This window comes from Rattus norvegicus, chromosome 14 (genome assembly GCF_021556685.1).
Source record: "Rattus norvegicus strain SHRSP/BbbUtx chromosome 14, alternate assembly SHRSP_T2T, whole genome shotgun sequence".
Classification (NCBI taxonomy): domain Eukaryota; kingdom Metazoa; phylum Chordata; class Mammalia; order Rodentia; family Muridae; genus Rattus; species Rattus norvegicus.
The window spans coordinates 8188460-8212161 of record NC_141547.1 but is presented as its reverse complement, the minus strand read 5'-3'; the positions used below and the strand labels follow the sequence as shown (position 1 = coordinate 8212161).

Here is a 23702-nt window from a genome sequence, read left to right as displayed (position 1 = left end):
TCATACTATTTGGGACAATGTTAGTGTATCAAATGATATATAATTACAGTCCAGGGGAAATACTTTGTATGCCTTGCTATGCCCTTGCTGTTGTAGGATGTGACACATTACACATGTGTTCCGTACAAGGAAATTATGCTTCAAGAACTTGATATGTAAATGCTTCAGGAAATGACCCAGGGCTGGGAGCTCACAGGTTAACTTATGACTAAAGGGAAGCATGACCAGACAGCCCTGTAAATGCCTCTCTCTAACAGTAGACGGGTGCAGCTCTCAGACCTACCTCCTAGGGTGCGTTTCTTGGTGGAGTAGATGTTGCTTAACACCTGGTCAAAGTACAGACAGCGGGTGTCAGCGGAGTGCTCAGCCATAAACAGGACATATAAATGACCCTCCTTCCTCCTAGAGCTCAGGACCTATCATGGAAAGGGGCAGAGAAATACTGTAAAAGCCAGAGGAGGACTGAAGTGAATCTGTCCTCTGGACATCATCGGACCACAGAGAACATGGTCTCACTGCAGCTGTGGCTGCTGCACACCGTAAGCTGGTCAGTTACTCCAGTACGGGGCGGAAGGGGCTCGTAAGCACCCACTCCTAACCGTGGAGCCACGGACAGTTGATGGTTTGGGGTGGAGGAGATTCTATCCCTGTAAGGCTGTGGCTCCTGGGGTTGGCTATGCCCCAGTGGGCAGCCTCATACTCGGGAGTATATAGGCGGTGCAGATGAAGTTGGTGGATCAAGATAAAGAAGTCAGGCTTCGGGGCTGGGGATTTAGCTCAGTGGTAGAGCGCTTACCTAGGAAGCGCAAGGCCCTGGGTTCGGTCCCCAGCTCCAAAAAAAAAAAAAAGAAGTCAGGCTTCGTGTCTGGCCGCCATCAGAGAGCTTCAGCCATGGCCCTGCGCGACCCCATGGCTGTGGGCCTCAACAAAGGCCACGAAGGCCACGAAGTCATGTCAGCAAGCCGAGACACAGCCGCCGCGGGTGCCTCACCAAGCACACGGAGTTCGTGCGGGACATGATCCGGGAGCTGTGCGGCTTGTGTCCAAGGACAAGCGAGCACTCAAGTTTATCAAGAAGAGGATGGGCACGCACATCAGCGCCAAGAGAACGAGGGAAGAGCTGAGCAACGGGCTGGCAGCCATGCGGAAGGCGGCGGCCAAGAAGGATTGATGACCCCTCCCCCAATAAAAGATGGTTCTTAAGTTTGAAAAAGAAAAAAAAGTCAGGAAAATGGAGGTGGGTGTGGAGTGAGCGTAGGGGTAGATCTGGAGTTGGGGGTTAATGTGACCAGAGTGCATTGTATGAAATTATTAAATAATTAATAAGAGTAGGTATTGGTCTAGGTTTCAGAGAATAAAGCTAGGACTGAAGAGTGTGTTTCCCACGAGTTGGAAGGGACTCTGGCAGTATGGCTAGTCCTGTGTCCTGCAGGGATTGCATATCCACGTGGACAGCAGGCCCAGATGAATAACCGTCGGTATGGAGTGGAGACAATCTGCTGTCATAAGCAATCCTTCCCAGTTATGTCGAGAAAGCTGCGCTCAATAGAAGGTCAAACATGTCTACTCTAATGCAAACTTCATCCTGTTGTAAGTACCTCTCAATTGTTCCTAATGAGATGACTTCGGTGTTTTCTGGAGCGAAAGAAAAATAGATGCCTGTTTCCACTAACACAGTCTTTTTCACAATAAACTTACATCAAAGTTTTCTCCTCCGTGGCCCTTCTTCATTCTGCGTTGAGATCGCAAGCTTGCTTTCGTATTTCTTCCAGGGTGAGCGAGATCCTGAGGCACACGCATCTCAGGCTAGAGGGACAATTGATTGACAGCCATTGTGCATTTGCAGACTTGTAACAGCAAACAAATGACACTAACGTCCATAGATCCTGAAATTCAGCACCCAGTGGGGGCATGCTCAATACAAGATAGCCCAGCACAAGTGTTTCCGAAGTGCTATGCTTTTCCTTAGGACGGTGATAGCAAGACTGGGGAGATTGTGTGCTCAGGAAAATGCTTCCTGCACAAATGTGAGGACCCAAGTTCAATCCCTAACTCCCACGTGGAACCCAGGTGTTGTAGTGTGTACTTGTAACCCCAGCACTGGGGCAGCCAGGACAAAGGACTAATGGGGCCTGTTGGCCAGTCAGTCTAACCCAGCAAATAAACTCTAGGGTCAGTGAGAAATACTGTCTCAAAAATTAAATAGAGAGCAACTGAGAATTCCCAATGTACATCACTAACCTCCACATGCATGATACATGTGAGTACCTGCATATATATGTATACACACATGTCTATACACATACAAACACACACACATACACACACACTCACTCACTCACACAGAAGCTAATAGCTTAGTGAGGAATGAGCAAGATAAGTCTAGTCAACACCAAATTATTCATAGCCTTCGTCGGGAGCCTTTAGCCTATATTGAAGGGAATTAGAAACTAACAATTTAGGCTGGATTAAAAATGAGGTTTTTTTGCTGGTAGGAACTATAATGAAGCTAAGTTGATTAAAGGAAAGCTTGCAATTTTGTGAGGTTCCTGTTTTTTTTTAAGCAAATCTTCAGAATTGCACACAGTTTGAAATACACACATTGAGTTCTCTCCAAACCTTCAGAGTTGGGTCTCAGAACAGCCCATTAGGGAGCTCTGACCTTGGTGAACCGTCTGGCCCAGGGCCTGCATTCCCTGCTTCTATGGTAGCTTGGTGTCAGCAAACATCAGCAGCCTCCTGCCTCTTGGGCATTATATAGGACTCTTGGGATTATCCACCTGAGTTTATCTTCATAACTCGTATGCTTCACCCATCAGTTCATTTTTATGCCTATAAATTATTTGGCTGAGAAATTCTCGGTGGCAAAGTAATCAGAAAATAGATCCATTCCTTTTAATCTCATTTTACCGTCAAGGACTTAAAATGTGAAATATCATTTCACTGTCAAAAAACTAGATGGTGAAATATCTTGATGACTGTCATTGCCTTGTTGGGCTTTGCGGTATCCGCAGAGGGAGGGAAAGGCGCCTATTTTAGCACACCGAGGTGTCCGCTTAGCCGTGAAGTACACAGATGTGAAGAGTCGTTTAAAACTAAAAATGATCACTGTCGGCTGAGGTAGGGTCCTGTTCCTCGCCTGTCTGGGATATGTTTGGGAAAATTGACCAAGACAAACATTTCCTGCAATTTCGTTTAAGCAGAGCCTCTAACATCTCACTGCTAATGCGTGCAGAACTCTCTGTCTTCTTCTCAGCCTGCTTCTCTTTCTGTTTTCTCCAACTTGGCATGATTCGTCATCAGTCACATGATCTGAAGACCACACGTTTCCCTGTGACTCCTTTCCTCACCTGCTGTGCCCACCAGCCATGCCTCCATAACCCTCACTTGTCCTGAATTCTGTCTCCCACTCTTGCCACATCTGGCTGCACCCATCATCACATCTCTCCTGGACCATTAGACACGCATCTTCTCCAGGATCTGCAGCTTCCCTTCTGCTCTTGTGTCTCCTTCACTCTCCGTGCTACCCAAAGAATCCTTTCTCCAAAGGTACAGTTGCTTTTAAACTATGATCTGAAAGAAGTTGAAAGTGCAACAGTCACATAACCTTCCAATTGAGAACCAAGAACCAACAACAAAACAACAACAACAACAAAAACAACAACAACAACAACAACAACTGCTAGATGCATGGTTTCCAGCTGTCACTATGAATGTGAGTCTGAGCTACAGTTAACCTGGACTGCTCTGGTTAGATGGAAAACTGCTCACTTCCACATCCCTAGGCTTCTGCAACTCTCCATGCTTTCCCTTGGTAAATATTCTTTCTTGGCTCGGATAACCAATGCCACCTCTCAAAGCTTTCTCTAAATACCCAGACTCACTGGGCATCACTAGGAAGAACCTTAGACTCCAAATGTCCAGTAAGCTTAGCTTGGTGGAATTTTTATTCTATTGGGGAAGATAAACAATATGTTAAAAAGAAACAAGTTTATTTCAAAGACAGGAAAAGAGAGTGAGCAATTAGAAAGGCCAAGGGCATTTTTATGCTCATTGTCGATGGGTAAATATTACCTCTCAGGAAGCAATATTGGAGTTAAAATCCTGATTATAAAATAAAATGTCCGTCATAGGCTACTCCCCACAAGGGTCCGGGATCTCTGGGGAGAAAGTACAGAAAGTCTGTAAAAGCCAGGGGTAATAAATACCTTCAGGGAAACATGGTTTTCCGGGTACAACAGGGCAGCTGTACATAGGAACTCACAGTGATTATAACATCATGCATCGGACCTGCTCAAGCCAGGCAAAATGCCAGCACGGCGAGGGGAGGTGGCTATGAAATTCTACCACTAGTTGATGAGCTTTTGTCGTTTGATAGTTTCTGGGAGATGGAAAGTCCATCTTCCTTAATGAAGTGACCCATGGTGCGTTGACCCATGCTCCAAGGCATGTGTGCCCATTTCCAAGAGGAGCTAAGAACATAAACTGAACTCAATGTGATTAAGGGTAAAGGGGAGGAGGCAGAGGAGGAGGGGGGAGGAAAGAAGGAGGCTGGAGATGGCGCCACAATTAAGAGAAATGGCTGCTCTTCCAGAAGACCCAGGTACAATTCCCGGCAGCCACATGGTGGCTCGTAACAGTCTCTGACTCCAGTTGTAAGGGACCCAGCACCTCCTTCTGGCTTCCGTGGGTATTGCACACACATGGCATACGGAGACCCGTGCAGGTAAAATTCCCATTCATACATTTTGTAAGTAAAATAAATTGTTAAATAAAAATCGATCTTTTTGTAAAAGTTAAAGAAGTAAACTCAAAGTTGAGCAAGTCTTCCAGCTTTGTTTTATTTTGTAACTAGGATTCCTTCTACAATGTTGCTTCCTAAAAGATATTATTTGTCTATTGACAATGAACATAAAAGTATCCCGCATACTTCGGATTCCTCAGACCTTTCTCTGGACTAGGGAAAGGATGGGGAAGATGGATCTGGAAGGAGTTGGAGAAGGAAGTTAATACGATCAAAATACTTCGCATGAAATTCTCCAAAAAAGTAATAAAAGAATGTTTTTTTAAATGTCAGTCAATTTTTTTTTTGTTTTGCAGCTGATAGTGTAATTTGTTTTAGTGTAAATGGGCAACCTTTCATGGTGTATATTTTTGAGCTTATTTTAGGGATATTCCAGAAGACTTTACAATGAAATAAATTGATTGCATCCATGGCACCGTAATGAGCAAATCCATATTTCAGCATCTTGAAATAGCAATTTTTTGCTTCTCATAAAAAAAAAAAAGAAAAGAGAAAACAGGAATAAATGACCCCAGTTGGTCTTACCTAAATAGTGTTTTAACTCTTTATTTCTCTTACCTTTTTCTTCCTGTGGGAATGACAGAGGTTCAAAACCAACAAATGGCGTGGTATGGGTGGGTTTCCTAACTCTACTTACAGCACATCTGTTACTATGTCATTGGCAGAATATTTCACGTGGCTAACCCTAGGTTCCCTGGCCACAGTGGAGCATCAGATGCTGTTAGCAGTTGAATCAGGGTAAGTAGACACTCCTGCTAGAGGAGACACAACATAGCCGAATTTGTTACCAGATAAGTCACTTAAAGGCATGCCTTTTTGTTCTGGGTGGGTCTTAATGATCTCATGTGGGTCATAGTTACTTATTGGATAATCTCTAGTTTCTTTTCCTCTTTTTGTTTTTAAGCTTTAAATGCTCAAGTTTTCTTTAATTTTGGAAAACCCAGATGATACACAGAGCAAACAAGCGAACAAACACCCAGGGGTTTTTTGTTTGTTTGTTTGTTTTGTTTTTTGTTGTTGTTATAAAAAGAACTAAATCTATCATGGGCTCTTATAAATGTTTATAACCGTATAATGAGACTTGTTATAAAGAAGTAAAGAAATTACAGCAGATAAAAATCACAAGAGGAACAGACATTGTGGGAACACAGTTAACCTGACCACTGTGTAGACTTACGTTAAATAGGCAGTCAGGAGAACTTGACTGTGTTAATGTGTTTTGTGGTTGATAGCACAACACCAAACTCTGTTTCGAGTTCACAGTTCCTGTTCAAAGGCAAGAGGCTTGTCTTAGTCACTGTTCTATTGCTAAGAGACACCGTGAAAGGCTACTTATGAAAGGAAGAGTTTAATTGGGGGCTTGCTTAAATTTCATTGGCTTAGTCCATGATTAGCAGGAAACATGGAAGCAGGCAGGCATGGCCATGGAGCAGTGACTAAGACCTTACCAAACAGCCACATGCATCAGGCAGAGAAAAAAGAGGGAGAGAGGCTGGGTCTGACGTGGGCTTTTGAAACTCAAAGTTCACCCCCAGCGACCCACCTCCTTCTTACTAAACAGTCTGCCAACTGAGAACCAGACAATGCGATACGAGCCTATGGGGGCCATTCACATTCAAACCACCACAGAGCTGCATCTGGTCATAACCCTCTTCCTAGAAAAAGCTTTAGGTGTCCCATGGTGAGAGACAAGGAGTACCTTCATATGTCCATATATCTTTAGTAGCCTCTCTCCATCTCCCTGCAAAACCACCAGGATATTCAGTCATATGACTGTATTCTAATGATCTTATATAATCCCAAACACCTCACCCTCAAAAGGCCATACTGCTTGGATTCCATGGCTTAATCTTCCAGTGGGGATTCGATTTCAATACCTGAAACGTTGCAGGACAAGCAGCCACAGCCAATGAACAGGATACGTAGAAACTCAGATTGTGGAATGAGCCACCACATGCAGAATGGGAATCAAGCGTTGTCCTCTTCAGCAGCAGAATGACTCGTCTTTTTGGGTCTCAGGTTTTCCATTTGCAAGAGAATGATGACAAGAATTCATGTGCACCTCACAATGTTGTTGTGAACATTAAATGACAAACTGCACGTGAAGTTTAGGAAGAGTACCTTAAACACTGCGCTGAGTCAATACCAGCCACATGTGTCACTCTATCCGGCCAGCAGTGAAATGCATGTTCATAGAGAATACATGCATCCATTATAAGCTATGGGTATATGTATGCCTGTACAGTGTGAATTGTAGCATGTATATTGTATGCGGAAATACATCAGTACCTGTAATGATCTACACAAATCCTCATTGCCTTCTGGTCAGACTGCACCACTCTTTTGGGCATCTGTGTGAGTTTGCACTTTCAACTTCTACTTCAGAAATGTTAAGGGGCATCTCCACTCTCCCTGGATGGGCACTGTTCTAGGAGCGAAGCCATTATGGACTGACCAATCGGTGACCTTGACAGTTCTTCAAACAGAGAAGGAACACCTAAAAGAAGTATATTCCAATTCATGTCCAGAGAAGGAAGCCGTGGCTTTTCCCCTCCCCATTACTGTGGGCTTTTAGGCAATGGGGGCATAAAATATGGCTGCAACATTCTTTTAAATCCTTTTAAGTAGCAGCCATCCTCCTCTGGCCCCTCCTCGGTACTATTAAGCCCTTCACAGGTATCCATCGTCGGGAAGTAGGAAGGACCGCACTTTAAAAGGATTTTAAATAATGTCTCCAAGAAATATAGCAGCAGATTGTTCAACGTAGATTACCAGCCAAGAGTGTGCTCAACGGGGAGGGTTCTCTCTTAAAAGGTCTTTAAATAATGTAAGTGTGCTTCTTGGCAACATTTCTCAGAAGCATTTAAAGACAGCCAGCTCTGCCACACCTATCCACCAGAAAGGCATACCATCCCAGGGATGGGAAGACGCACAGAGCAGATGATATCCCCACTCTTGTGACATTGTCCTAGCACAAAGATGGCCTCTTTGTCCACAAAACTGAGTGCACTGCAGACTTTCTTAGTAGACACAGCCTCCCTCAGGAGAGTCAAGGTCAAACACCTTTAGTAACATTTCAGAGGTTTGCTCAGTGACCTTTGCAAGGGAATGAACTTCTCTGCTTTCCAGAAGAGTCTGAGGGAAGGAATGAATGCTTTACTTTCTCTTTCTCTTTCCGTAAAACTCAGCTTCAAGTTTGAAAATCAACAGGGTCTAAACAGCCCACTTTTATCTTCCCCTCATGACTTCATATCTAACTCCACCCTCGGTGTTCATTCATGTGTGTAGGTGGGCAGAGAAGCAGAGGTGAGCATGGTGGTAGGAGTTCGGGCTTTGTCTTTGGAATTCAAAGATGGGGTTTCCCAAAACTGGCGACTTTGTGGAAATATGTGCCCCAGTGAGTCTCATGCCTTTCTGAAATGCAGGGTTTAAAATATCTGTTCCTGCTGTGGTCCCTAGAGTAAAATGGAATCAAAGTATAGGAAAGGCTCAACTCCATGCCTCTGTGTGCTACATGACCCTGAGAGATCTGTTACCACAGGTGCCGTGACTCCGTGAGCATGCTATCGAGAGTATGACAGAGGCGTCTGCCTTAATTTACCTGGTTTGCTAAGCTCAAGAGTTGAGTCTGATACACAAGTGCTACCTGTTTTAAGGATAGCTAGCTGCAGTCTACCCGAAAGCCACGAGCCAAGGATACATTTCTCCCGAGAAGGAAGAATGAACAACCAACTCCAACATTCAGTCCGAGCTGGGATAGTGGCACACGCTTATAATCCCAGCGTGTAGGAGATGGAGACAAAGATATCAAGAGTTCGAAGCTGGGGTTGGGGATTTAGCTCAGTGGTAGAGCGCTTGCCTAGGAAGCGCAAGGCCCTGGGTTCGGTCCCCAGCTCCGACAAAAAAAAAGAAAAAAAAGAAGAGTTCGAAGCTAAGTTCTGCTGCATAGGAAATGTAAAACCAATCTGGGCTGCATGGATTCCTGTTTTAAAAAAACAAAAACAAAAACAACAAAAAAACAAAGTCAATGTGTATCTGGTGATCTGTGGTGGCTGGCTGGCTGTCACTGTGGGAGACACCCGAAACAATAGATTTATAAGAGGAAAAGGAGTGTCATGAATCATGGTTTCAGACAGTTGGCTCCAGGATTGTTCCCTCAGTAACCTTTCAGGTAGTAGTTTTAGGACTGGTAACAAGGCACCATAGCATGCCAAGACACATGTGATAGATCAAACTTGCTCATTTAGCAAAAGCCAGAGGGCAAAGGGAAGAAAAGGAGGGACCAGGGCCCCAGTCCCCTCCTTAAGAGTTTCTCCGCAATGACACTTTTGCCTAGAACAAGAAGATAAATGGTAAGAAGTTTACCAGCGGACATGCTAATGAGCTTGATTTAATCTCTCCACGACGTACGCATAGGTCACAATATCTATCATATACTTTAAATGCACATGCTCCCATCTGTTAATTACATCCCCTCATGGTCTAGAAGAGTTTCGGAAGCGAGAAACATCTCTCTTTATTGGACTTGTGCATATGTTCCTTACTTGAGAAACCTTGCCAGTGGTAGGTCCAGAAGGACCAAAAACAACCCTGCTAGGCACAGGACTGACAGGTGATTGCAAACAATGCAGCTCAAGGGACGTGAGGGAAAATGATGTTCCTCTAGCGTTCAGACACTGAAGCAGGTCTTGTGTCATTGACCACAATGACAGAAAATCAAAGTGAACCCCATTAAGGGGAAAAAGCCATCCATTTTCGTTAGCTCTGCAGGCACCTGGAAACTCTCCTCGATGTGTAAAAAATGGAGGAGCGGACCCGGGAAGATGGAGGTCTGGGTTCAAAGGACTGCGTTTGCACCGCCTAGAAAGGATGGATCTCTTTTAAATATGAGGGATTGGTTTTGAAAACAGTCCTCTCAGCTACGTTAGTTCATTCCCTGCCTTTCCATGGCAACAGGACATGATTGGGTGAGGACCTTCGCAGTTCGCCGGGATGAAGCAAAGTACAGGGACCATTTTTTTTTTAACAACAGAGAGTGGGCCAGCCTTAGGTGTTCTCATGTCTGAATTCTGATTCATTGAACAGCGATGCCATAATGGGGGAGGGGGGATCGAAGAATGAGTGGAGAAATTGAGACAACAGAGAAATGAGAAATGCATTCAGGGACGTTTTAGAACATGTCATTGTCACCCTGGAAAGAAATGCAGGCACAGCGCCTGTCACTCATTCCCCAAGCAGTGCCCCACGTTCCTTGGTCTGCCATTACCTGATGGTGCAAACTGACTCATGAAACTTCACCAAACGAAGTGGGAGTCTGGAGCAGTAACCGGATAACCCAGGCTCCCCAAACGAACGAGCTTTAATGAAGCTAGGCAGCTCAAGTCTACAGAGAACGTCCAGAGTACGTTGATTTCCATTTCGCACTGAATCAGTGTCTGGTTTCCCTCAGCCAGGCCGTCAGGAATTTATCCTGTTAGGAAGGCGTGTTCCAGACAACGTTCTATCTGCCCATCTGGATTTGACTTTGGATCTGAATCTAAATACACCGAGTGTGAAGTCACTGCTACCACACAGTAAGGCAAAGACGTATGCTTATCTTCTTCAATGAGACAAGAGGCGGGCCGTGACCATCATGGCCAGGTACCACATGCAAAGCAGGAGAGGTGTGGTATCCATGAAGAGACTTTAGGGCTCTTGGGTAGGTATTAGGAATGGGGGAATTGGGTTGTAGTCTAGAGACTAAATTCAGAGGCTCTGCCCCAACTCAAGAATGACAAGGGTCACACCAACTTGGCAGCCCTGCTGTGCTTAGACACGGGTAAAAATCACAAGACCAGCTCAGGAGATGGATGAGAGGAGGTGTGCATCCGTGTTAGAGAACAATATTTTTTGAGCTGAAATAGAGTCAAAGGCACTGTCTCATTGAAATCCTGGCGCTATTTCTGCCCTTGACACTGATGTTCTAAACAGAGATGGGAAATCCGAAGGGCAGCAAACTGCCCTCCCCCACACAACTGGACAGGCTGCAGGGTAAGCCTTATTCAGCCTGGTGGTTGTGTTGGTTCCAAACCGTGCGAGATGGGTTGGCCCACAGCTTAAAATGTCCCCACGGCGTCTGGATGATTAACTCAGCAGCCTGAGCTATTCCAAATGTTGTTCTCTTGTCGGGGAAAAAGGATAAATACGCTGGGTGTGAGTGATGGCCAGCGAGGGAGAGCTGGAATGTTTGCTCAGCCTCAGTTTTCTGCGAGCCAAACAGCTTTCCACGGGCGCTTTTTCCCCCCTCTCCAGATGTTCCCGAGGAAGATGCAAATGAGCATATTTTTAATGTTGCACAACTGTCAGATGTTGTCCAAGGAAGCTAACAGAACGACATCACACCCAGGAGGTCCATCTCTGATGGGGGAAGTGCCCACTGCCATCGGTCCTGCTGCCAGGGAGTTCAGGACAAAAGACGCTCTGACGATCTCTTAAAGATTTCCAGGAGTATCTTCTTAAATCCCTTTGTTTCGCATAAACGCCAGCTCAAACGTGCTTTCACATCGGATGTGAGCATAGCCATTTCTTCACAGAGAGCCCTCTGAGCTTTACCGAGGACAGACCCAAGCAGAGAGTCCAAGCTTCCTGACCTGAACAGAACCCAGTAAAGACACCCCGTTTGCCATTCCCTTCTGACTGGAGTCTACCTTCCTTTGGGTCACACGATGTTTAAGATGTGAATGCATGACAAGGCCTCGTGCTAACTGTGCAGCAGATGACAGCTGAGGCATTTCACTGGTTAGCCATGATGCCCTGATAGACAGGAGGGGCACTGCAGGGTCCATGCCTGGCCTTGACACAGTCTTCCATAAGAGCATCTGTCCTGATCTGGCCTTCGCCGAAACTGAACTCTGAGCACATGAGGATAAACCAGAGCAAACCCTTGGGACTCCTGGCTAAGGAAGAGGGGGAGGGGAGGGTCACTGAACACATGTGACAGGAACTTGGAAAGGGAAGGTCAAGCAGAGAGAGGCCAGAAGGATGGGGGAGATGGGGAGGGAGGGCCGCGTGTGGGATGAAGTGAAATTAAGTTTGTATAAAATGCCATCAAGAAATCTGTTATTTTGTCCATGAATTTAGAATAAATACATGAACGAACTAAAAGTGGATCTCCCATGTGACCCGGCTATACCACTCCTAGGTGCTTATTGAGAGGACGCCAAGTCAACGTATCCCGGAGACACTTACACACCACAGACACTTACACACCACACATCCACAGTAGCTGAGTTATGAAATCTCTCTAGTGCCCAACAAGGGGAATGGATAAAGAAAACGTTGTACAAATACACAATGAGATATATTTTTCATATGAAGAAGGGGTCTAAGTCATTTGCAGGAAAAATGGATGCCACTGGTGATAATCATATTAAATGAATTAACCACGTCTTGGGCAATGATCATGCTTTCTCTCCTCTGTGGTCTCTAGGTTTTGTGGAGACGCATAGTGAGTGTGTGTGTATAGATCTTGAAAGTAGAAATGAAATGGTCTCGGGGAATGAAAAGGACTCACCACAGTGGAGGAGGGTAAGAACAGTATCTTGTGGGAGACATATTCTAAGTAAACAATATACATTTCTATGAGGTGTGTGGCAATTCATTTTATTTAACTGTGTATGTGGGGGAGGCTGTTACGTGCACTTGAGTGCTGGTGCCCACGGAATCTATGCTAGGGAAGTCCCATGCCCCTGGAGCTGGATTACCGGGGTTGGAGTCACAACCACTGCTGTGGGTGCTGGGAACTGAGCCCAATGTGTGCTGAAAAATGCCACACGTTTCTCTTGCCCCCATGAAGAGCTTTTTTAAAAATTTAATACTTTTTGAAAGTCTACAGATACCAAAGAGAGGAGAGAAGGGAGTATATTTAGCAAGAAAGGCATGCTTGCAGAGGGAGACTTCCTCAAGCAGTTACAACCTGCCATTCTGCAATACCAAAGACTAATTAGAACATAAAGGCTCATTTAAGCAAACCTTTGTGATACCTTTGTCATTACATCATTTGTGAAGTATGTGAAATGTACCTATTCCAGCTTTCGTCAAAGATTCTTAGGTTGGTGTAATCATAGCCTGATACTAAGTCTACCAAAGATATAGCATAAACGTTGGGCCCGCCCACTAACTCACTGCATTATAGTTAATGGGCCAGTATTGATGGGTGAGCATTAGCTAAAGCCTGTGGTTTATCTGGATGTTAGTTCTCCTGTGCTGTCCTCTCTTCTACTCCAGTATACAGTGAGGGCACCACGCTGCATCCCGTACCCTATCTCCCCAACCTCCTTTTGTGCCAGGTCTCTTCAGTCTCTCCTTGCTGCAACCACTTGAGACTTGAGTAGTTCTCGTCAGGTGCTGAGGACTATGTGCACTAATGAAAGCTTGTCTGATGTTTGCTCTTCATTGCAGGACTGGAGTTAGGCCTCCTCGGGAGGAAGACCACAGAGTGTGTGTACACATGACAGGGGTGTTTCTTGCTATTACTGGGCTTGCTGATTGACCAGGGCCTTGATCGCCTGGCCCAGGTAGAGTCAGTGAGGTTTTTCCCTCAGCGATGCTACTCCTCCCTGCTTTTCCCTCGGGCACTTTGGAAGGATTGAGAGCATCCTGCGTGTTTCTATTCTCAGGTGCTGAAAATCTACATTTATTGAGAATGGTTCTGTGGGACAGATTGGGGAACTCTTCGCCATGTGTTACTCTGTTTGAGCATTTGTTTATATAATGTTTATATGAGTGTGAACACATGAATATTTATTTTACATTTGGGGTTGTAATGGTGTCCTATGTTATAGATTCTATTTTCACATTATTACAATTTCGGACACTTTTTCCATTGGCTCCTATGCTCCTTTAACCATACCACCAGAGCCTGCCTCTCCCTCCCCATCCCCCTCCCTCTCCCCCTCTCCCTTCCCCTCCCTTCTCCGTCTGCTTCTCACCCTCCCCTTTCCCCTCCCTGTCTCCGTCCCCATTCCGGTGCCTGTGCCCATCTCCATCCCCGTGCCCGTGCCCATCTCCATCCCCGTGCCCGTGACCATCTCCATCCCCGTGCCCGTGCCTCTCCCTCTCCCTCTCCCCTCTCTCTCCCTCTCCCTCTCTCTCCATGTATATGTGTGTGTCTCATGTCTGTCCCGTCTCTCTGACTCTCTCTCCCCACCCTGCTCTCGTCTCGTTCTCTCTCCAATTTCTTTATTTTCTGGCATTACACAGTGTCCCCAAATGCTCCAGACCTTCTTGGAATAGTTCTCATCACCCGTGGAGATTCAGTCCCTTCTGCAGGGAACGTTAATCATGTTTACTGAAAATAGAAGTTTCCCTAGCCCTTGGCCCCTTGAGATGGTCCTTGGGAGTACGGAGTAAGAAGACTCCAGGAGTCAGGTGAGAAGCAGAAGACTCGTTTACTGCAGAACTGGGGAGTGCCTTAACACCCATGCCCCATTGGTCCATGACATCTCACCCCTTATTGCTAGTACCATCTGATTGGCTGACCGGGTCATGCACGCTGTCGTCATTTGTCTCCCTGTAGCAGTCAGGTCTTACGGCTGTAAAATGTGATGCTGCTGTTGTGCATGCGTGGGCCATTATGGGCTGCCAGTCAGGATACTTTGACTCATTCCTCCAACAGTTAGACACCAAGACGTGGGTGTCGGTTTTATCCATTGCTTCCAGAATGACATTTCTTTTAGATTGTCTCATATGCCCAGGCAAATATGGATTTATGTCACTCTGGGTATATGTATATTTATAAGTGTTTTCATACACAAGTACATATACTATGAAGGATACTCACTTTATCTGTGTATAGCATTTACATGGCCATACCTAACATGACAATCCCTTAAGTCTGACCACTGAAACTGCCAAAAAAATGAGCACGGACTTTTAACCTTTTAAAACATATGTATTTAATAAAATATTATTTATATTCTCCTATAAACATTATTCACATTTATAAAATGTTTTAATATAATATTTAAACATAATATGCATCAGTTACTTCAGGATCACATGTACGCATTCTGGGTATTTTGGTCACGTCCAGTCTCCCTCCTCACTTAACCGCTCCTGTATCCATTGCTTTTTCCCACACTTTCTCAACCTCGCATTCTCTGGTTGTCCCTCTTTTCTGTTTGTAAAATAACTTACTGAGTGCAATGTGTGCTCCCCATATGCTCAAGGGTGTGGGGTCATCGTCTAGAACATGATCAACTTACCAGAGGTCACACAATTAAAGAGAAAAAACCCAACACTCCCTTCCCCAGAAACCATCAACTGTTCATAGCCCCTCAGCTAAGAGTGGGTGCCTGTAAGACCCTCCCCTCCATGTTGGAAAGTTGGCTGACTTGATCATATGCAGGTCTTGTGTAGACAACCATAGGAGCTGTGAGTTCATAAATGTTGTAGTGTTCCTGTCATGTGCAGAAGGCACTGTTTCACTCAAATCTTCTCTGAACTCAGCTCTTACAATCTCTATACCCCTTTCCTCTGTGGGGTCCCTGAGTCTTATGGGGGAGGGAATAGGATACAGATCTCCTCGCATTTATGGCTGAGCCCTCTGTAGACAGTTACTTTCTGCATGTTGACCGGTTGTGAATTTCTGTGTGAACCACCATCCACTGCACAAGGTAACTCTGATGAGATCTGAAAAGCTGCTCATCTGTGGGTAGAGATACAGACTTAGAGGGAAGTTTGATACTGTGTTCATTTAACAAAGTAATAGTGGTAGGCTCACCCCTGGGGCTGGGAACTCACCCTCTTGCCATCAAGTTCTGGTGAGTAATCAAGAACCATGGTGATAGAGTGACATGTTTTTGCTTCTCCAGGATGCTCTTGACCAGAAGCTAGAAGGAAGTACCCCACCCCTGGCACCAGGCTTTTAATTTGGCAAGCTGTGGCTTCTAGAAAGAGGATTAGCCCTGGTTTAGGTATACACATGAATGAGTTTACATGTTTGCATGCACATGCAGATCATAAAATAGTGGGTTTGCAAAAAGGTTAAGAGCTACAAGTAAAAGAACTTTCGGGTTTGATTTCAGCTAAAGTACTATGTCATTATGCCTCAAGCCCTTGCTTTCTTTTCAAAAGAGAAAGCAATTCTCTGCTGAATACATGTATGTTATCTCCTATCTATGAAATGATAACACCCCATATTTATAGCCTAACTTAAACTTAGAATTCAAGACAAGACTCGTATTTATTAAAGTACTAAATTATAACTGATGCTCAAAAATGCAATTACATGTGCCACCAGCTTCAAGGAAACCTTGTACATGAATATCCACTCAATTTTTCTTGAAGATATTTGCTGGATTTTTAGTTTACATAACACATTGTCTTAACGTACTTTAGATCAACAAAAATTTATTTGACATGCCCGTTTTCAATTGATTTACAGCTAGAACAACATTGAAAGTTATCAAATAACTTTTTATCCTCTAATTTTTTTTTTCATTCTCAACCAACACAATTCAGGTGCACAATAAAATCCTTGTTTTAAATCACAGAGTCTTGAGATGATTTATTGTCATGTCTTGCAAAAGCTTTTTTTTTCTTTCCTGATAAAAGTAGACTCTAAGATTAGGATTTGATTGCAAGTAGACTGCTTAAGAACTGATTCTATGAAGCATTTTGGACACTATGGGAGCAAGTCAAGGGGAAAAAGTAAGTTATTAGGTGTGTTAGTGAGCAGGTCACCACTGTAGTCAACGGATACCCTTGCTGCGATTCCTAAAGATGGTGGAGAAATGGTCCAAGTTATGCATCTTGTTGGACTGTGCACATGCATGAACAGAGTCCCATGACCTTCACAGGTGTTTGTAGAAAGAAACTGTGCAGTTGGAACACTGAGTGAAAGGAGATATTCCAATCCACACTTAAGGAAACTGATGTCTGTGGAGCTACAGTGGGGGTTCTGTGCTCAGCCAATCCCTGGAAACCAGATTTGAAATTCCACACATCCCATCATATCAATGTTCTTCTAGAGGGGGAGTCCAAGATTCCATCAGCTTCTCTTCCATGGGCCAGGGAGGGTTAAGGTGAAAAAGAAGAATAAGAATAAGAATGGAAATTAATGATACAGACTAATGCGAAAAGAAAAGCTTTCTCGTGAGTGTTTTGGCATCAAACTAAGCAAACCTTTCTTCTCTCAAGCTACTCTCTTCAGAAAAAGAAAAAGAGGTGAAGGAAGAGAAGGAGGAGGAAGAGAATGAGAAAGAGGAGGAATCGGAGAAAGAGAAAGAAGAGGAAGGGGAGGAAGAGGAAGAGGAGGAGGAGGAGGAAGAAGAGGAAGAAGAGGAAGAAGAGGAAGAGGAGAAAGAGGGGGGAGGAGGAGGAAGAGGAAGGTGAGGAGGAGGACTCTCTGGATTACCAAGGTTTGGCTCCAAGACAAAATGTGATCATTCTGCCTCTCAGTCCACTGGGGTCAAAATGAGGATGGCCCCACACTGCCACACGACTTCCATAGCTTCCCCCAAGAGTTTATTATACAAAAATTATTTCTTTCTGTTAGTTATGTTGACTTGTGATACTTCTTATATTTATAGGTATTTGACTACTCCATCAAACTCCTAAATAGTTCCCAAGAACTCTGTGTGAATGTAAAAGTCATTACAGCAAATGAACTCAATGACTAGAGTTTACAAACGTCCTAATCTTAAAAGCAAAATGGTGGTACTTCTAACTTTAGCACTGTGGACCCTACAAACAAATTCTTTTGATACAACAGGTCTGATGCTTACATCTGAAGCAGATTCTTTCAGAGAGTTCTGCTTAGTCTTTGGGGAGACTATTTCTTTGCTTCTTTACCTTCTTCCCATCCCTTCCCTCCACAGAGCAAGCAACTCATTCAAATACTTTGTTAATGTTTTCCTCAGAGTGGCTTTCAATGAAAATCTGTTTCTACGAATGACATTTTAATGACTCTAAATGGGACCATCTATTGTCACAAGCAACGATTGAAGTCTCAGTTTATGCCTCTGCCTCCTTTTCAATCAGAAAAGGCAAAACAATATTCTCTTCAAACACCTTCATTAATATAGTTTATGTTCTCCAAGAAGAGACAGTTACAAAATGGTAGTCTGTGTAACTATGTAATGTGATAGTTTAGTTGGAAGAAAGGAGATTTTTACTCTATGTCTATGTGTCTGTCTATAATCCATGTATGAAATACACAATTCTAAGTTAACATGTACCCGAAGTATGTTCTCATGCTACTAAGCATAAGAAGCCTAATGAATATCTTCATAAATCTTCAATTGTTTTATCAATCACAGTGACTAACTACTGTCTAAGAAAATGGCATTCTTATAATGAAACCATTTGTCTGTCTATATAGAAATATACAAGAAAAGCCATAGATCCTTTAATTTTACTGATAATGCCGTTGGGTTACCAATATACAAAATGGGAATTTGCTGAAGACGTACACTTGTGCTCTGAATAACAGTCAAAGATAAAACAAGGAAACATAATACCTATTTCCACAATGAGAATGTTGGGGGTTAAGGACAACATTTCATTTTAAAGATGAGACCAGTGTTTCTATGAACATAGATACAAGTGAGAGTATTGACTTGGGCGTCTTCCAGTAAATCCTGAAACTTTGTTAATTCAAACAAAGTCTGTCTGAGCACATCCGCAGCTAAAGGGTCTTCCTCGACGGCACGTGGGAGGGAATTGGGAGAAGCTCTGCAGCTTCTCTGTGACTAGAGCTGGAATTTTCTAAATCAGGTTTCACTGACCTGGAACGGACAATGATAAAAACAAGGAGTAAAAAGCTTAGTGGAAAAGCAAGATATACATGAGTCAATAAAATGCATAGGGAAGTATTTTCTACTCATGTGAAAACTTATGGTTGACTTCAGAAATAAAAAGTAAACAAATCACAAATTGTAACAAAATATCTCACCTATTACAGCATTGCTACATTCCCCTACCTTCCTTTTACCTGGATATTCCCCACTCATTCTTTAGAATTAAGGTTGAGTCATTTCCCTGGTCAACACACACACACACACACACACACACACACACACACACACACACACACACACACACACACCTACACATCACACCACACACACCTCATTCTATGGTTTCAGTATCCCCTCTGAAATTCATGTGAAAGTTGCATTGCCATTGTTAAGGTAGTCTGAAATGTGACCTTGAAGAGGTGAAGAAGTCACAGAGCTTTGCCTATGGATCAATGCTATTCATCTGTGGGTTAATAACAGTCTTTATTATAGTAGATTTCCAGATTCAAAAACAATAAGATCATGGCAGAAGGACACAGTAAAGCAACTTAGTCCAACATCATTACAAACATGTGATAGAGCAGGTTTCTTACCTCAGGCAGTTGGGAACCAGAGAGAACACACCAGGATTAGCTGGCCGGTCCCTTCTGCTTTTATACTATTTGTCCAGTGCTTTTCGACCTTCCCACTGCTGTGGCCCTTTAATGCAGTTTTCAGGTTGTGGTGACTCCCAACCATAAAATTATTTTCATTACTTCATAACTGTAACCCTGCTACTCTTATACATCATAATGCCAATGCATGCATTTTCCAGTGGTCTTAAGTGACCCTTGTGAAAGGCTCAGACCCACAGGTTGAGAACTGCTGATCTGAGCCCCTAGGCTGCATGATGGCATAGCCCATATTCAGGGTGGGTCTCCCAAGCTTAGTTAATAATTTTTTGAGAAACCCTCACCAGACACACCCAGCCTGAGCCTTACTGATTTCCTGTGCACTCCTCAATCCAGCCGGGTGGACAGCCAAGCTCCTCACAAGTGGTGAGGTGGAGTGGTAAACTATTTGCACAGGGATTGAGCTGGAGTTTACATTTGCATTGTCTATATAAAGTTATGGATATTGTTAGTAAATGAACATCTCCAGGGGGAATACTTAAACAAACGGAGAGAAGAGTTGACTGGCACTCATCCCCCCTGCCTCTCCGTCCTTGGAGAACATCCTAAGATTTCCATAGAGTTAGAGGCAGAGAAGAGATTATTTGACACAAAAGGCGACAGAGTAAAAATTCTAAACCAAGGATTCAGGCTCAGCTTTCTTGTTCAGTATTAAACAGCCTTTCAAGTAGTAAGACAAGGAAGGATGAAGGCTTTGTCATTTGTCCTGGGTGACATGTTAACAGAGAGCAAGCTTCCGGTAGCTCAGCAGAGAATGAGGGTTTTTATTTGCCTACAATAGGGACGATGACACATTTGACAGGAGACGACTGCTGTGCTGATACAGTTCTATCCAAAAGCAGCTAGGAACGGCAATGACGAAAACTGGGCAATCATGGCGAAATTAACCAGATCAAAGAGGACACAGAATAGTACGGATGGGGAAAGGCACATGGATCTGAGATTCTTTGAGAGACTAATACTTCAGACATGGAGGACAGAGGCTACGTGTCTTTTCTGTATCCCCCATTCTCCATTCCTTTAGTCATCTCGAATGAATTTAAAATCCCCCAAGCTTAATTTGGTAAAGATGTATCCTTTAGAAGAGAGTGGAGAATGCTTCAAACATATATCACTACCGACGCTTAAACATCAGATACAGATAATGAATTCAGGCTTGCTAGACAATCTGTCACTAAATATAAACAGCACACATGTATTGATTTGCTTCTTGAACCTCCCTATGGGTCTCACTGTGTAGTGCTTGCTGGTCTATAACTCACTATCTAGGCCAGGATGGCCTTGAACAGAGGTCCACCAGCCTCTGCCTCTCGGTGCTGGGATTAAAAGCTTGCACCGCCATGCATGGCTGTTCACTTATTTATTGCACTTATTATAAGCCAGGCCCTTTACTTAACCTAGAAATGATGTAGATAGGATCAATGTTCCCTCAGAGTTCACACTTAGATGACAGAGAAAAGCAGCTGCAGGTGTGCAAACATACATGCATTAAATGCATGAGGTAATGAATAAGGGGAACACAGGGGTGAGGTTGTTATACATGGAGGGCGGGGACGTCATCAGAGGTGGCATCAGAGCTGAGAACAGGGAGACCAGATAGATAAAGAATGAGAACAATCAAGAACACTGTGAAGAGTGCATGGAGAATGCTCTAGAGAGAGGAAAGAGACAAAAGCCAAGAGAGAGAGACTTAGAAGAACTTAGAAGTAAGAGCAAAGTGAGGAGGGCATGCTTCATGGTGGAGGCTAGCCCTAAAGGTGATGAGGAGGGCATGATCCATGGTGGCAACTGACTACAGCACAGGCTAGCCCTAAACGTGCTATGTAAACAAAGAGAACACTAAACTTGTGGTCCTCCTACCTCTTCCTCCTAAGTCCTGGGATCACGGGTGGGTGATACCATGCCACATTCCTGAAATGGTAGGATCAAACCCAAGGCCTCATGCACACAAGGCAAAACCTCAACAACTGAGCTATGTCTCCAACCCTTTATGCCTTGGAAGGACAGTCTGCTACATGGGGGATGTGTTACAGGAAGAGCTTAAGAAAGGCGTCGTGTTAGAAGGAATATTTTGTAACCTTAATAAGAGCTCAAAGTATTTTGAGTAGCAATGAAGTGCATGTCCTTGGTATGTAATTTGGGGATGCGGTAAGTAGGATTTGCATATGGAATGATACTGAGGTAAAGCAAATGGAAGAGTGTGTCTTGGGTCTGAGCCACCCTGAGTTACGGAGATGGGAGATGAGTGGCAGATGTTACATGAGGACCACATGGCAATGTCCTTAAAAGAGGACACTGTGGGCAATCTAGTCCATTATCTGCCACAGGCCTGTGTATATATCCAGATACTTAGCTAGATGCTCATTACTCTGGACGATAGTCACACAGTTTGAGGACAGTTTCGATTATTCCCAAGTTCTTCATACGGTTTAATATCTGCTTCTACAAACACTACCCTTGGATTTTCAGCCGTTTACATATGGTTTCTAATATCAAAGTTTGAACCCTAATTCTAATATAGCCCATATCTACTCAATGCCTACCTCAAAATAATTAACATAGTATATTTAGATTTTTTTAAACTTTATAATTGCTTTTAGTGGTCTGATGTCTATAATTACAAAATTCCAAATCTCTTTTTTTTTTTTGGTTCTTTTTTTCGGAGCTGGGGACCGAACCCAGGGCCTTGCGCTTCCTAGGTAAGTGCTCTACCACTGAGCTAAATCCCCAGCCCCTCCAAATCTCTTTTTTAATGTATTTTGTGGCCACTATTACAGATTATTTGGTTTCTAGTAAAAAAATACAGTTGCAATCATTTTCTAGTTTTGATCTGAGGTTAAGCTAAGAGGGAAAGAGAGAGCTGTGGAAAAGAACTGAGCTAAACAATTCTAGTTATACTTGAATATTACTTTACCATCTTTCAAGCTTTCATTTTCCGTTCTTATTTTCTCAACTCAGTTCTTAATTCATTTTTATGATTATTTACGTGAAGAATGGGAGAGAAGTAGGGCTACCTGTAGTTGTCCGCAGTCAGGCTAAACAAGAAACCTAACAATGAAAAGTCGCACCCCTTTCCTCTAAAATTATTCATCTTAAAAACCTGATTATGTTTCATTCTTAAATTTAAGGATTTAAACCTAAACTCAACCAGAACCAGACATTTTGGTTATTTTGGTTAGTATATCTGCTTGGCGTATTTGTTCGGAATAGTAGGGATAGTTAAAGGAGTAAAACTGGAAGGTTCACAAGCTGGTGTCCTTTAGCTTATTGGTGACCACCGAGTCTTCAAATGAGTATCCTCAGATAGAAAATATCTGTTAACCCAAAAGAAGTGTTTTAATGGATTGTTTATTACAGTCGTAGACCTATTATTTTTTGACCCCGAAAAGGCTGTATTAGACTCACACAAAGACTACCAGGTCCTCTAGGGTACGTGACAATTTCAAACTGAGCTCTCTGGGAGGCAGGAATTCCAGACAGTCTCAACTGATGGGAAACCAAAGCCTCCTCTTTAGCCAGTAGATAAAGCAGGGAGAGCGCCTGGAAGTTTCTCTGAGCAGGGACTACACACGCTCCTTTCGGTGTGGAAGACTGATCATCTCCTTTCTGTTCCCTCAGAACCTCTGGCTCCCGCACTCTCTCTGTCTGCCCTTCCACGTAGATCTGCAAGACTTGAGGGGAGGGGTCCATACGATCTCCCCATTTAGGACTGAGTGTGCCAACGTCTCTCACTCTGTGCACATTGTCCATTGGGAATCTCTGTGTCAATCCCCATCTATAGCAGGAACTAGCTTCTCTGAAGTGGGCTGAGGGAGGCACTGGTGTATGGGTATAGCAGTGTGCCATTAGGAGCCATCTCATGCTACGTTCTTTTAGCGGAATAGTAGTATTAGCTTTTCCCCTATCTCCATGTCCTATCTAGTCTTAGGTCTGTATCCACCTTAGATTAGATATGAGTTCTATGTCATGGAGTGGGCCTTAAAGCCAACCAAAAAGCAGATGAGTACTGTTAATTCTCTAGGTGCAAGGAGAAAGACCACTGACCCAAATCATCGTGGCCCAGTTAATTAAAATAAGCCCGGTTTTATTTGTGTGCATGACTGTCTTTCCTTAAATGTGAGGTTCAAGAGATCAGCATCAGGCATGGGTAAGACCAGGGTGTTTACGGTTCAAGAGCAGGGGGATTTGGCAGACAAATGGGCGGGGTCACAGAAGCAGAGAATAAGCATAACACGTGGGCCCTAACGACTTCCTGAAACAAACAGAATGTGGGTCAGAAACCAGCATTATACACGTGGGGGAAGGCAGGTAGTGTGCAAGCTCTCTTGAATACAGATCTAACCCCTCCTCTTCTCAGGGGCGTTCTCCCTTCCTTAGCAAATGATCTATTTCTACAGCCGAGAGGAAGACTGGAGTTCACATCTCGTCTAAGCAAACATACAAATA

At 43.8% G+C, this 23702-nt stretch overlaps 1 pseudogene; it reads left to right on the top strand.

The window, feature by feature from the left end:
• Nucleotides 1-891: 891 nt before the first annotated feature.
• Rpl36-ps1 (ribosomal protein L36, pseudogene) lies at nt 892-1190 on the top strand (annotated as a pseudogene).
• Nucleotides 1191-23702: the final 22512 nt, after the last annotated feature.